This window comes from Ascaphus truei, chromosome 2 (assembly GCF_040206685.1).
Source record: "Ascaphus truei isolate aAscTru1 chromosome 2, aAscTru1.hap1, whole genome shotgun sequence".
Taxonomy (NCBI): domain Eukaryota; kingdom Metazoa; phylum Chordata; class Amphibia; order Anura; family Ascaphidae; genus Ascaphus; species Ascaphus truei.
Genome location: NC_134484.1, coordinates 442,096,878 through 442,112,048, shown reverse-complemented (window position 1 = coordinate 442,112,048; position 15,171 = coordinate 442,096,878).

Genomic DNA, 15,171 nt, shown 5'->3' with positions numbered 1-15,171 from the left:
TTTGATATTAATCGTATATGTGGACATGAATTGCCAATATGGCACAAAAATGACATTAAAAGAAACATTTAATGTATGTTTTTTGTATCAATGACCGGCATCATAAGCTATTATGTATCACATGTAAGACTTTTGATTAACAAGTTTATGCAGACACCAGCAAATGTTCATGTATACATATATTGTATTGATATATATCCTGTAAGTGACTTGTGTTGCAATTGCCTAACAGAACGGTTGGCTTTGGGTTGCTGTATTTTTCTTAAACGTTTTGCTTATTGCTGCATCTAATGTACAGTGATAACTATGCGCGTAGGTTTAAGCCACCCCAGACCTGCTGGAGACAATACTGAAGCACTATTACAGCACTCCTAATAATGGGTATCACACTCTTCAACATGAGGGACCATGGAAGTTGCTGTGTTTAGTAGTTTAGGTTTAGTCTTGATTACACAAACTTATGGGTTTGATTCCAGCCTCAAACATATACTGATCAAATTTTGGGGGGTGGAAAAAATGTTTTTAGAACAAGAATTGCTTGCGAATTGTGATCACTAATAATAGTATAGAATAATACAACATATTTCAAAATTTTGAACACAATTAAGTTGCAGGTCATGGCTACCTATATTGATATTCATATTCGTATTTCCTGTTCTCATTGAGGAAATTCGCCATCAACGATGATGAAATGAAATATTTGCTGAATATATGTTTGACGACATTAATTTTGTTTTCCCAACTCCTGTGTGTAGTGTTATTTGCAAGAAGCCATGGTCAAATGTAAGGGAAAACACATTCAATCTGATCAGCTATGTTAACACCTCTGTATTATGTGTGTGAGCTCTGTCCCCTGTAACAACACATTATTTGTGTAGCTACATTTCAACCCTTCAACTTCCAGCAGCAGAAAAATCATGTTATTATTCCTTTATTTCATATGATTACTTACTATTACAAACGTGAATGCTACACCATGTGTGATATATTAAAACATGCTCTTGGTGTGAGTATATAAAGATAATGACCTTAACTGCAGAGGAATACTTAATTGGTGTAAATAAGAGAATGTAGTCTATATTTGACGAAGAAGATCAATTGGATATCTGAGTTGTTGAGACCTAAAACGTCAATGAGATTGAACTGTGACTTGTGATTTGTGAAGCTTTTGGTTTGTTGCCATCTTATGTACTATGATATAGAATATAGTATAGAATGGTTTATAGTGTAGCATAATATAGCATATCATAGTATAGTGTATAGCATACAGTAGCATAGTGCAGTGCAGCTTAGTATACTGTAGTATAGAGTAGCATAGTACATTATAGTACAGTATAAGGTGGTGTAGATTCCATAAGGTACCCCCATTAATTTCTCTCGGTGGAGTATATGTTATTGTCAGGGAGGTATTTGAGGAATCCTGAGCAATAGTAAAAACAAACTAGAGTGCGTATTACATTTCATTAGTTTGCCTTTGTTTTGGATTTGCATTGTGAGTCAGAGCAAAAGAACACAAACTACTAAAGCCCATCAGATGCCTCCTTCAGGGATGGGCTTTGGTTCTGAGTTGTTCTGAAGGATTGCACATTGCAATATCAGTTTACTGGTGTTAAAAAGGCATCATATATATTCATCTAATAAAAAAAAGAATCGTTGTTTTAATTGGTATCAATAATTGTGACGAATATATTATTGTATCAAAATCTAATTGCCTCAATTCATCCCAGTTAAACACTAAAGCATCTATATGTTAATAAATGGATACAGTGTGATCCATTCCTTGCACACGTGGGTCCCAGGTCTGCTGGGAGGAATATTAGATTATTGGAGGGTTCATTCCATTTCTTTTCGCTTCATTTTTAAGGTTTCTTTGTCGCTGGTCTCATTTTCTTTGTAATGTAACTTATCTTTTCGGTATGATTTCTTCTTTTGTTGACCACATATATTAGAAATAATATATGTAAAACGTGTCATAATAAAGCGCTTGTTCTGAAAATAAATCATAAGTAATTATGTCATTGCAATCAGAATTGCCTGCCAGTGCATCTTGTGGGCCAAAACATTCATTTAAACATGTAATATATGATAACATTTTACCCGTGACTGTCACATTGAAGTATTTGTGGGGCTTTTCTCTGATAAAACTTTCGTTTTTTTACGATTTCTGCCCCGAATTTTACAGGGTGTTTGAATGGAAAGATTGTGATTAATGCTCTGTCATACTGTATATTAGCTACAGCATATATGTTTTACATGTAACTTTAACATGCTCTAATCTCTTATGCTTCAGACTTTTTATTTATGTTGACACCCTTAGGAAAATAACACAACCGGGCAATTGTGTAACTGACACAAAAAAAAAAAGAAAAGTCAAAATATACAGCTGTCCCATAACTACAATGCTGGGTAAAAGGAAAAGAGAGTTTATAAAATAAAACATTTAGCTCCCAGCCAAGTTATGTGTGAGACAACATGGTGAGTTAACACATGGCACTGGTTTTAATCACAATGTTCTGCTTCATATCTGTAACTTGCACAATTCTGAACCAAAACACCATGACTGATACTGGCCTTTCCAAGCGCCCATAACAATACAGGCAGTTTGTTGGTGGCGGAGATGAAGAGAAACCAGAAATAAAATGATTATCTAACCGGAATAAGAAAAACATGGATTTGTAAATAAAATGAAAAGACAGATACAAAGGGTCCATGCTAACCTGGGGATGTGGCAATGGACAAATAATTGTTAATTGGTATTTGTTTTATGTGTTGTTGTTTGTGTTAGGTAGTTTCATTGTTTTACCTATTTGTACAACAAATATTACATAAAGCAAGTTAGAATCGAATATAACACATGCCTGCTGTTATTAATTCAGAGCAGAAAACATCTCTGGTTTCTCCAACACGAATTGAAAACTTTGTTTCTGATTTATTGACACTTGCCCGGATTTTATTTTCGTAACAATGAGATCCCTGCTATGTGGTCCCTTTGATTTCTTGTTGTGTTGTGCTCTTTTGTGACCCCAGCTCACCTAAGATTTCTTTCTCTTGACACAAACGCTGATCCGTTCATACGTAGCAATAAGTTTGATGCTTGGGTTCACTCGTTTTCATAGATTGCTCAGAAATTTCCCATAGAAAATGTAATCATCCAAAAAATCATTGCAACCCTGTTTCTAACGTAAACCCTATAGAATAATAATAATAATAATAATAATAATAATAATAATAACACCAAAACAGACGAGATTTGGCAATAAGTGTTTGAAATTAGAAATCGTTACAAATTACATCTCCACAAGATTTTTTTTATATATATACATATATTTTTAGACACGATTTAAAATATATATATATATGTATATATATATATGAAAAAAACAATTAAGTAACAAAATGTATTCTACAAAAACTTTTATTTTAACGACAATGAGCCCAAATAAGTTCCTACCCAAATGAGCAATTGTCACTTAACTGCTCAAATATTTCTGTTTTTTTATTTATTTTTCCCCAAAGGATATATGTTTTCCTATTTCCCTTTTTATTTTGCTTCATGTAAATAATCTAAAACTCCTTGGGAGATCATAACCTTTTCAATGAAACTCTACAACCTGTCTTTGAAGTATCTGACTTTTCAAAGGCCTGTGGAACTGGCAGGTCCTGAATGACCCCTGCATTGTAATAAAGCTGATATTGCAACGACTCATTGGACCAGATCCGTGTAGTGATCTCGGCTCTATGATCTGTGAGCTGGCAAGAGCAATGCTGTTCATTCACAAATCCTCTTCAATGCTTGGCCTGCCACTAGGGCACTGCTCAACTTAAGGAACTGCATGAATTGGCTGTGACGCCAGACATGAATATTGCATTAGTTTCTTCTATATACAAAAACACCTACCCCCTGCAATTCTTCTTAAAAAAAAAAACTAATTTATAATTTCCACAAACACTTCGATTGCTTAAGAGAAAAGCGGAAGCAGAGTAAATAAGAGTTTGAAATCCTTGCTGACATTATTTCACATTTTGAACTCCTAAAATGAGTTGTTTGTTTCACCTTCCTCCTTTACACAGCACTTCAACTTTCTCAGATGTTATATACAATGTACTTGCAATTGTATGACTTCCACAATTTACACTTGAGTAGGAATGTTATTTTGTTTAGACACGATTTAAAATTAGAAGATGAGAAAAACACATTGTTTGTATTGTTTGGTCAGATAACACGTACTACATATACAACCATTACGAATAAGCAAAAAAATGTAGCTTTGTAAGTGGTGGGTCTAAAGTGAAGTCATTTTAATGAAAAGCTCCCCAGTTTGTAATGTTAGCATCTTGAAGGTATTCAGCAGAAAACAAGTGAAATTCAGCCATAAATATATTACATTTCTAAGAGTTCATTGGGAGAGTGTATCGGTGCATATTCATTTATTTTATTATAACATTATATGATTGAGACTACAAAAATAAAACAATGACATTCGCCACTTCGAAATGTTTTGTATTTAATTATAATCAAAATATTGCATTACTAATTGTGTACCCTATTGTAACACCTGCCAGAAAGATCAGTTTCGTGGCACTGAAATCTTGCTCTATATATATATATACACAATTAGTAATGCAATATTTTGAGATATATGTATATATTTATTTATTTTTAATGGGAAAACGTTTTATAGCATACTAGATATACAATAATTCACTTTTATCAAGACTTTTATTAATATCCTTTCTGAAAAAATGTAAACAAATTGTAGGATATACATATATATATTTAAAAAAATGTATCCCAAACCAATGTAAAGAGGTGGAAAAGGAAATGTGTTTCTTATGAAACAGTTCTTAATAGACAGAGAAAAATGTCAGGTTTACAGATCTGAGGAGATGTTAACACGAGGAGGTCTTGGATATGGATTAACCTTTTGTGATGCAACCCAAATTATTCTTCATGGCAGGGAAGCAATTTTAAATCCTCCAGGGACCCTGTGAACAAAGGAAACGGAAATTGATCCTAATTCGGGGGGGAAAAAATAATATTAAAACAAAATATGCTAATGAAATAAATTAGTATTCCACACATTGCTTGGTGAAAAAGAATTAAAAAATGTAGTTAATAAGTATGTTGTTGAATAGCTGTGTGTTCTCTGTGAAACATACAGGACAGATGTATGATTGCAAACCTATTGTTATGGGTATTTGTAAGTTAAACTGATTTGTTTTTATCCGTGCCATGCATGAGAAAAGTACATATAGTTTATTCAATCTGACTGCATCATTCAAAGTGAACCAGATATACATTTCTAAAAACTGCGTTGTCATCTTTTCTCAATACTATCTGAGGAGCTATATTTTGGCAACAAATGTTCTAGATCAGACCTTGGTTGTTCTAGATCTCGTTAGCCAACATGAGATTAGCATATACATTAAAAAAAAAAAAAAACTGTTTTAAGTAAGAACACGAATTGAAAACAGTTTGTGAGTCCATCTTTGTTTTCGTTTGGTTTGAGTATATTAAGTACTTTTTGCCGAATTAACATTCTTCTAAAACCTTTTGAAGAAATTCCCTTCAAGTATTCTGCAAATTCAATCTGTGTGTTATTCTTTTTATGGCTTACTCGTCCCTTCAAACATGCATGTTTGCATCGTACAATTCACAGGACACTATTTTTCCTATAATAAGGGCTGTAATAACCCCCCAGTGTTCACCCGCAGTCTCTTCCATACTAAAGTTTTACAGCTGGAACTTTATCTTATTTAGTTAATTAGATGACTTGCTATTTCTTATCAAACGATAAATGACGAGGTGTAAATCCAAAGGAATTTGGGTAAATGAGCTACATGTGTGAGAAGTCTCGGGATGGATCTGATTTCCCATTTATTGCCTGTGTTAATTCTTTAAATGGAATAGGATTGCTGAATGTACAGTCTCGCCCAAAACTGTTTTGTCTATAAGGATTAGCTGTTCTGTACAAGTAAAACACCCTAAACATATAAACCATTAGAAATGTAGATAGTAACCCAGGAAACAATACATGAACTTGGTGGCTTTACCTACATTCTTCTGTGAATTTAGTCAACCACACTAACTTCATTTCTCAGGTAGGTTGGTGGTGTTCGGTAAGTTACTTTGTCACCGTGAGAGCGTTTCTTAGTGGAATATGTGTTGGTTTAAACCGAAAACTGTATTGCCTTTATGTTAACACTTTTTTGCTTTGAACAAACATCTGATATAGTTTTGAAAGAATGATTATATCTGCTATTCATTTTATTCTAGTCATCTTTTTGTAATAATGCACTAACTTTTGAAGAGGAATCTCTCTCTCAGACTATATATATATATATATATATATATATATATATATATATATATATATATATATATATATATGTTTTATGCTCTTTTCATGCTCTTTTCTCATTTATTGGAACGTAGAAAGTAAATGAATACTTGAAAGAAAAAACAGAAACATGTTTGCTTTTACAAATTTATCTTCTGAAATAGCTGGAGCTTAATTCAAAAACAATATGCAGACATATTTTCTATATGTTTTATAACAATGCAATTGTACATATTATGTTGTTATTTTGCCATTTGCAGCTAATGTTTTCCTTTTATCTGGGCGTTTCAGCTCATACATTGTTGTGACAATTCTTTTATACTTTGTACATTCATAACAAATGCTTTAAACATTTACTGGGAGTCACTCGTTTACAAAACAGTGTTGCAGCGCATCTTCCAATTATATGATGCATCGAGCACACTGTAAATGTATAGTAAGTTTCTGCAAATGCTTTTACTTTGACTCTGGGAATATCTTTTTTTTTGTCATGGGCAGTATTTCTATAACAATGAAAAATATATGTATAGAGTATAAAAAGATGCCCGTGCTGGTATTGATGCAGTGATCACAATTGTAACATTTAAATATGATAAAACAATAAAATGCAAATCCATAACCCAATTGTTCTCTTTTGGCTGAGTTTAGTGCTTTTGATAGACACAAGCATATAATGTTTATATAGAATTGCAGTTGGATTTCTTCATATTCCATACAGGCAAAATGCGTACTAACAAAAGCATTTCATGTCTGTAAGCGCTGCCGATCGGTATTTAACCAGAATATAATAAGAGCCCAATTTTGTTGAATTTGGGTCTATATGAGAATGAACATAATTCATAACTGATCATACACAGTAAATATTCTATATTATCATAACGATATAAGTACTTCCATTGAATGTAATAGTGACTTCAAAGAAATTCATAACACTTGATGACATTTGTGAGATTTGTAATTGTATTTATTCTCAGTTATGCTCCTCTGTAACAAATACATAACATCACATCTTCAAACGTATCATTGGCTTCTTTATATAATAATTAAGAGTACATTAGATTCAGATTTTTAACAGTAACCAGATTATTAACTTACATAGAAAACAATAACTGCAAAATATCTATTTACTGATTTAGGTGCTAGGAATATATTGCGAATCTCGAGTTTACAATATAGCAAGCTAATGGAGCTTCACGTCAAGCAAATTATCAACTGCATTTAAACCTTTTCCATATCTTCTATATAGTCCTAACGTTATTACCATAAGGCATTACTTATGTGTACGATTGGACAGCATTAAGTACATGCTGCCTGTCCTGATATTAATCATGCAGACTGTCTTCATGAGAAAAATATTTCTCCTATGTTTGTATTTACAACCAGACCTACAGAAACACATTAAGAAGAAGCATAGATACAGTATGTAAGAAGATGACTGGGCAATACAGATTTTGCTGCTTTGTCTGCTTGTCTTTGCTCCATGGTTCAGGCGGCAGATACACACTGATTCGGTCAGGAAAGAGCTGACATGCTCAGTTAGTGAAAGAGTAAGTGCGGTGTGTTCTGCATTGGGCGGAGAGGTGGAACTTAACCTTAACCTTAAAGCATCAAGGTGTTTTAATACTGGCACTTAGCGATAGATCATTACATACATTTTACGAATTCCTTGCAATTCCTGGGAACTTTTACACACTCTGTCAATGCACAATACACTTTCAGTGCAATCAACTAGAAGTAAACCATGATATCCAAGAATATTCATATTGACAATGAACAATTGTCACTCAAAAGATTAAATAAAATGAACAATAATAATATTGGGCTTAACCTCTCTGCTGCCAGAGGTGATAATAATAGCTGTAGGGGTTAATAATTATGCAACCCTTTTTAGAGGCTCAGCATATTTAGGATAATAATCTGTAAATTGTTTTTTTTTATCCTGCTTTGATACTAATGCAACAAAACAGTGACATGTGTAATAAAGAAAAACAACTCCATAACTTTGACGAAAAAAAAAAAACTTAATACACTGTCCAAATTAGCAACCATCTACATTCCCAGGTAGTTACAGCAGAGACCATACTGTAGGAGAGAGAGAGAGAGAGAGAGAGAGAGAGAGAGAGAGAGAGAGAGAGAGAGAGAGAGAGAGAGAGAGAGAGAGAGAGAGAGAGAGAGAGAGAGAGAGAGAGAGAGTCCCACATTATTGAAATCTCTTCTTGAAATGCTGTAAATCTACTATTCTCTCTCCACATCACAGTTGTGTTTTTCTGCTCTTCAGACTAAAACGATTCTTATCAAATTCTTCATTTTATAGAAAATTACAATGATCAGATCTACAATATAAGCATCAGAGAAGTACAACAGGAATTCTGAATGCACACTATGGACACTGTGAATTAGACCATGAAAACGTATGTGTTTTTTGTGATGACTGTAGGGTCTGCCCCAGAGGAAAATATTTGAAGCACAACACCTTTAATAAGTTTAATTATGGGGTATTTGCTAGTCAGGACTCCAAGTAATTGGAAAATATTTCTTAGGAGACAGAGAAGAATCGCTTCTGGTGGAATACATGAAGAAATGAGGATCTGTATGTATTTATTATTTAGACAAAAATAACACAGGCCAACCCCAATTAACTCTTTTTAACATTTTTATGTGCGTCAAAATTGTATTACAAAGCTTCATAAAGTGTGCTGTCCTATATATGAATGTAATTATATGAATTTGATATAATGCACCATTTGTTGTTTACAATTAATGTTGACGCTTTGCATCAGATTGAATATCTGGTTAAGGCATAATTATGTGCATTTTTAATAACTAGTATTATTAAATATAAATGATTACTGTAAGTTATTTATAATGATCATAATGTGAAAATAATATTTTTGTAAACTATATAATGAAACATCTGTGTTGCTACACATACATTTTTGTTTGTTACATAGCAGCTTAATTATGAGCTAACAATACAAAAAGATATTTTAGGTTTTATGCCAGGTTCAACTTAGTGGACCATTATGACACACTTTCCCTCTTTTTAGGGTGCATAAAACATTAATTTTTTTGAGTAGATAACATTTAAAAAATTTTTTTTACAAATAAAAACCTTTTTGACTGATGGTGCATATTGAGGAATATCAGACTTGTACATAGGACACACAAGGGCAACTTAAATGTAGTTTTTTCGGAGCCACTTTTGTACCAAAAAAACATCTTGCAACCCTTAGTACATAGGACCTTTTTGTCCAATAAGGTCTAGCTGAAATATATATTAAGCTATACCTATGGTATATGTTCCCACTTAGGGTGTAGGTTCCTCTCTGCTCCTACTAGGCCCACTCATACTATTACTGCTCATCATGTGACATCATTTAGTGCTGGGGAAAAAAAGCAAAATATCAGCACTAGCATGTTAACTTCTTTCTCCTTGGTATTATTGTTTTAATTATTATCAATGTTGTTCTTATCACTACTATTGCTTATAATGCTCCCCATGTACACAGGCTTTCATAAAATATAGCACACAGGCAATTAATATACAGAGGTGTGACCACCAGATATACACAGTAAATATTCAGTAGTATGAATGATTGTCCCAAAGAGCTTACCGACTTACTGAGAAACAGCAGCCCTTATATTATGATCTTACCAGAAAGATGTAAAGCTGTTTAATGAAACCAAGTTAAATGTAGCTGCAGCCAAAACAGCCAATGGAGACAACAATACATTGAGTTGCAAGTCCCTTCAGCAGTTATGGGGTTAACTAATTTAGAAGCAGCAAACATTGGGTGTTGATTACTTGGGGGCAGGCACAGCAAATATATACTGTTAGGTTGTGACCTTCTTGTTTTTTAAAATATTGTTAGCTATGGGAATCCCACCACAGAGATCAAAATGTGCTTCTTTCAGTCACTGGAGAGAGATGTCTTTTCCACCTCCCCCAGTCTAAAACCCACAGAGGCATCCTATTACTCCAGCTGTCAGGACTAAGGATGGCCCTAATTACTAGCGCTCACTGTTAAGTCAAATATAACATCCTCATCTGTGCACCCTGCACTACTGTCTATGTGTATCCTTGCTTTAACTGTCTTTCCATGTCCCCTTAGGGTTACAGAAGCCAACCTAGGTGCCTGTTTTCTTAAGCAGTCAGAGGCTTTTCACATGGCCGCCTGCTGCATTCCTAATAAGACACAGCTCGGTTAAAGGGAGATCTAGGGGGCTCATGTGCAGTAACAAAGACACCAATAAGGTGCCTCTGACCTTCATCACACTCATCAGATGTACACTGCTTCCCAGCAAGTGACATGCATGTTCTCATAAATGCATTAACATAGTAACAGTATATTTCACTGTGTCAATTACATTCAATTCTTATCAAGTATGATGACCCAAAAAAATGTAGACGCATCAGTATTGAACTCCACTTTTTAAAGGGTAAAACTACTGTGAGACCTGCAGAATGTTAGGCCACGTGACCCCTATTTACAAGATGTGGAAGCTATAGATTTACTTGCCATGCATGAGAGGACTCTCTAAGTGGGACTATACTGTATATGTATCCAGTCGAGATTGTGACCACAGTGCATTCTGGGATATAATTTGAAGCAGGGGACTAGCTTTAACTGCTGCTGAGCAATGGTCTTTGAAAATCAACTGTGCTTGCTTAACTGTACAATAGCATAACTACATTTAGGTACAGCAAACACAAAAATGAAAGCAAATACAATATAGGTATTTCTGTAGATATAAAGGGAGTGAAACCCATAGAAATGAAACATTATATATATTATATATAATATTCAGGTTTTTTTTTAAAAGAAATGTTGTAGAAAAAAAACAATTATGATCTCCAAGTTGTAGCCCTACTCCTAATCATTTCATAATCCCTATATAGAACTTTATATTTATTCCTAGTAAAGGTTCTGGAGCACAACAAATTGTGCAATAACTCAGTTCCCCAGGGATCCCACGCAAAAATAGCCACCAGTACAGTGAGTCCACAACTACCATGGTGCTAACAGCTGGTGTGTTCTGCCAAAAAGTGCCAATAAGTACAAAGTAACAAAAAGCTGGGCAACTCCAATTTACCAGATATCTTGAGTTCAATGTTTAGGTGCTCATGCCCTCCTCACCTACTAAGCACCTACACGTTGATCTCCATACTTATGGTTACATACAAATAATTCCATTCTCTTGCCCTCCAAAAGACTCTAATATTAGATAATGTGGATTAAATACCTGAAGGCACCATCTATTCTAGCATCAGTTTAAAGGCAAGACCTGATCAATTATTTTTATAATAACATAATTTGTTCACCTAAAATTCACTCACTCTCCATCTTGCTGATAACTACCATATGATTGCACACATCAAGTGTCATTATGGCCAGAGTGATTTTATGCCACCATGTGATTATTCAATACAAGTAAAATAAATTCAATCACTTGCTGCCCACTAGCTACTGCAGCATTAGAAACCCATAATTTTCTCACTGACACTTTTGAGGTGTAGTGACAGAAATGCATTTTGTGTTCGCATTTTGGGGTATGGAGAAGCATGCAAATTAATATCTGTAAAAATCCCACTTTAATGCTTAGAAAGCACATATTCTCTCCCCAGCTACGTCATCGGGTGGTCTATGTCCCGTTCAAAATGTTATTGGATCATGGAACCAGCATAATGGATGTTGTTATGTCTATCTTTTCCAGGACTTAGTTACCCCCCTTACTGTTTGCCTGCAATACATTGTGCAATAATATTTTGCAGCCCAAAGTACAGTAGCACAAAAGAAAGTGAATGCATTTGTGTTAAGAATATATTACATAGATGGGAATTTAGTGGGACTATGGACTTGTTTAGATGTCACAACCAGGTCAATTATACCTTTGAGTCTAATCATTTTAGGCTGAAGGGACTTATTAACAGGTTTTGTAAATAAAGATAACACGTTGTGTAATGATGCTGAGTATTTCTACCAACTTTTAGCCTGTGCTGAGAAGAAAGAACTGAAAATAGCCAAATCCTTCCAAGCATTGCCTTAGCCAGAAATGATTGTGTGTATTTCCCATTAGCAAGGCCTTCTTCAATAACCAATAGAAGATGTGTTTCTCACACTGGAGGTGTCTCTGTTGATATTTTGGCAGGTATAGCAGGCAGCATGATCAGAAGCTGAGATAAGAAAAAAATACAATGGAACTGGTGGGTTTTATTAGGTAAGAAAAATGTATCTTTACAGAATAGATCGTTTAGAATGTTGTGCAAGCATAGTCCTCCTCAGCTTCCCAGCCTCATCATTGTCAGAAGGGCTGCTCCATATGTAGCGCACATTTCCTCTCTTACACAGAATGTAAGATCAGTTTCTTTCATTTGCACTTTAATTCCCTTACAATTGATCCTGTGATGTCCATAGCAGAGACAGCAACACTGGCCCGTTGTTATTTTTCCTGCATTGTAGTATATTGCATGAGTATATATGACTATAAACAATAGAAAATCTGACCCAGCCACTTGGGATGCCCCTGCCAGGGGTCTAAAGCAATACTAGGTATCAAGAATGGGAGCTATGACCAAAACATCTGGTCAAGATACGGTAATCATGTACAAATGGAGTCCAGTACACCAAAAATAGAGAGGATTTATCCCCTGATGAAGGTGCTTGTATGCAGCGAAACGTTGTAGCTTCTGTGTGACTTTTTTAACTCATTAAAATGACCTTTTTTTGCCACTCATTGAATCCTCTATTTTTGGTGTTGATTGACTCAATTTTCTCATGTGTATATATGAGCAATATTGACCAGGAGGCACTGAAATCTGCCATTGGTGATTGTCTCCATCTCACTGACTTTGGTTCCATATATTATGTTTGGGGACTCTACGGTTTTTTAATTTTATTTTAAGTTTCCTTGGTGTAACAGCAAACGTTTTATTGGAAGAAAATTGATGTTATTTTTATTTTACAAATCTAGTCATATTCTTGCAGCAGTTTTTTCTTTTTACTAGTGGAAGTGATAAGGTTTACATTTTTAAGACAATCCGGAAGTGGAACCACTCCATATCCACATATTCCAACTAAACCCCATAGTAATAATCAGGGTGATGATGGAATGGTTATTCACACTTTTTTTTAAATCATCTATACAAAGTTGTTGCATGCAAATATTATTTTCTCTTAGAAATGTACTAAGCTGTACACTTTATAGGGATATGAATAAGAAAAGAAAATGCCTTTTTATGTAACATTTGTACTTAGAAGGAATACAATTCTGCTTCCCAGTGCCAATATATCAAGTTCTTGTGTTTGCACCATGTATCGGTTTGCATATTGGGTAGTGTCAGTAGGTGGAGTTAGGGAGGAGTTACCCAATACACATAGTATAACAGCATGTCTTAAATGATCGGGTCTTTCACTGTTTCCATTTCTTTAGAACCAGAAATAACTTGCTAAGGGTGATTTGGACATCAACTCCCGTGTCAAATCCAAGACACCGGATTACAGCGTTTCTTGCCTTTTACATAGGTGCAAGCACCATTAGTCTTTACATTTCTGTGTCCACGCACAATTCTCCAGTGTAACCAAAAAAGGGCGATTTAACACCATTTATCTCTTGGAAAACCGCTTGTGAAAAACCAACACACTCAAATAATTAATTGTCTATTGAGCTGGGCTGTCCTTTCTCCCATTTAATTTGCAATATAATAACCAAGCCCTCTAATCAGTGGGTAACACAGGCTTGCAGGAACTATTTTTTTTTTTGGTGGGGGTGCTATGCATACGAAATCAGTAACATACATAGCCCGCACCCCAACTTTCCAGCCTCCATGGTGGGTACCCATCCTGAGGCCGGAAGTGGGTCTTGCTGGGCCCCTGTTGTCACTGTGTACTCTTGCTGGAGTTTTGTGTTCGGCGCTGGTTGAGTCACGTGCTCTTATCACAACACAAGCTCCTCTTCCAGTCACTGACCTCCTTCTGACTTTCCCAAACCCCAGACCGTTCAAGCACAAATCTAAATAAGTCCCTCTTGTTTTATTCATTCGTTACTGGGTTGTTTGGCCAAGATGAAAGCCGGATTTAACCCACTCGGAGCCAGGGAGGCTCACACCAATACATATATGTATTGACTTTTTTTCCAATGAATTAAAATTGGATTAAAATTGCATTTATTCTAAGAAGGGGTTGTGGGGTAACAGGGTAGCCCCATGTCATTTGATAAATGATACCCGCGTCGTCGCCTTTTATTTGGAAACCCCTGGAAGGAAATAAAAGGGGGGGGGGGGGTTCCTGCAGCTAAAATAAAAGGTTAAATCTTGGGTTTTTTTCAGGGGAATAAATGATGCACAGGGCAGTGCATCTGTCGTGTCTCCTGTTCTAAGTGTAGCAGCAAGTGGCCATTTAGAAAGAAGGATCATTTCAGATGAGGACATTTTAATAAAAATCAAGGTTTCAAAGGGGAGGGGGGGGGGTGGAAGGAGTAATCTTCTTTGTGCGGGGTGATCTCATTTAATGGGATTTATTCATTTTGAACGGGATTTATCCTGGGATTTCACCGAGGCAAAGGAAATAACCTACAAAACAGTGAAATGGGGGCTTGTTTCTGACCAGACAAAGATGTTCAGCAGTTGGGGGTGAGTGGGGCAAGTGTTGATGTGTTTATCTAACAAACACACACACACACACATATATATATATATATAAATATATATATATATATATATAGACACACACACATATATAGAATACACACTTATACACACACACATCCACATCCACATCCACGCACACACATATAGACATGCACACACATGAATACATATATACACACACAC